Genomic DNA, 1,516 nt, shown 5'->3' with positions numbered 1-1,516 from the left:
ACAATCTGACAGATGTTTGGCAGTGACGTCTCTCGAGAAAGCCTGTAACTATTTCTACACGCCATGTTGATCTTTTTCTCGTCTTCTAGAATTGGATTTTTAGACTTGCGTTTATTAGAACTAATCTTTTTTTCTAGGCTATTAATCTTAGTTCTAATTGCACGATATTGTTCCTATATGTTGTCCCTACTTTTGTCTGGTCTCAGTTTGTATATATTTATTGTAGAATTCTCGTATCAAGCAAATATTGTCGTCAAGTGTACCAAAAATTCGAAGCGCCCGCAACGAAGACAACTGCGACATTTCTCCCGTTTCCCTCCGACCGATCTGCGGGTCTGTTTTCGGTTTTCGCCTAACCTCACGTATCGATGTTGACACCTGATACGCCGCGCATTACCAGGAGGACAAAACGTAGACGTAGTTGTGAACAATGCGAGTGCCATTTCTTTGACGGGCACCGTCGCGACCGATATGAAGAGATACGATCTAATGAATCAGATCAACGCCCGGGGAACTTTTCTCGTGTCGAAAGTCTGTGTACCGTATCTCAAGAAAAGCGCGAATCCACATATAGTTAACATAAGTCCGCCGTTGAGTATGAAACCGATATGGTTTCAAAATCATGTCGCATACACCATGGCTAAGTACGGAATGTCCATGTGCGTTCTCGGTATGGCGGAAGAATTCAAGCCTGACGGTATCGCAGTCAACGCTGTTTGACCTAGGACAGCCATACATACTGCTGCAATGGACATGCTGTCGGGTTCGGACTCGAGCAACGTCTGTCGAAAACCTGAAATTATGGGCGATGCTGTTTACGCGTTGAGATCTGTAAAGACAGCAAATCTATTACTGGTCAATTTTTGATTGACGAAGATATATTAAAGAAGAAGGCATTGCTGACTTTACAGACTACGCGTGTAATCCAGCAAACAAGGATCAATTAATGATGGACTTCTTTCTGGAAGATACGTCTACCCAAGAAGATACTTCTAGTCCTGATAAAGCACGTAGTGAAGAAACTGGACAGATGGCACGTATATTTAATGCCATCAATGCTAATTTCAGTAGCGAATTGGTCAGTAGGACTGGTGCAATATTTCTATTCAACGTGAAAGAGAAAGAGTCTGGTGTATGGTTCGTCGACCTGAAAAATGGAAAAGGTGCTACTGGCAAAGGAGAACCGAGCCAGCCAGCAGATGCAATTCTTACAATGGATTCAGATAATTTCTTTGCTATGTTTTCAGGCAAGCTAAAGCCGGCTTCTGCATTTATGACAGGCAAATTAAACATCAGCGGAAATATGCAGAAAGCAATGAAGTTAGAGAGGTTAATGAGTAGTTTAAAATCCAAACTGTAAATATCAATGATTGAAATACCATATATCCTGCAGTATATATTTTTATATAATACACGAGTCTCTTTTCTGAAATATACGTATCTTGTATGTACACTCTTTCTCTGGTAGAAAAGTGCGCGTAAATAGAAAAATATTGTGATCTAAATTTACTATATT

The 1,516-nt window shown here is 40.6% G+C and overlaps 1 pseudogene; it reads left to right on the top strand.

The window, feature by feature from the left end:
- Positions 1-366: 366 nt before the first annotated feature.
- On the top strand, positions 367-1,409 carry LOC105556931 (annotated as a pseudogene).
- Positions 1,410-1,516: the final 107 nt, after the last annotated feature.

The sequence above is a fragment of the Vollenhovia emeryi genome, unplaced genomic scaffold, assembly GCF_000949405.1.
Source record: "Vollenhovia emeryi isolate VEMERY1.0 unplaced genomic scaffold, V.emery_V1.0 DF939698.1, whole genome shotgun sequence".
NCBI classification, from domain to species: domain Eukaryota; kingdom Metazoa; phylum Arthropoda; class Insecta; order Hymenoptera; family Formicidae; genus Vollenhovia; species Vollenhovia emeryi.
This window is presented reverse-complemented; position numbering and strand designations above follow the sequence as displayed.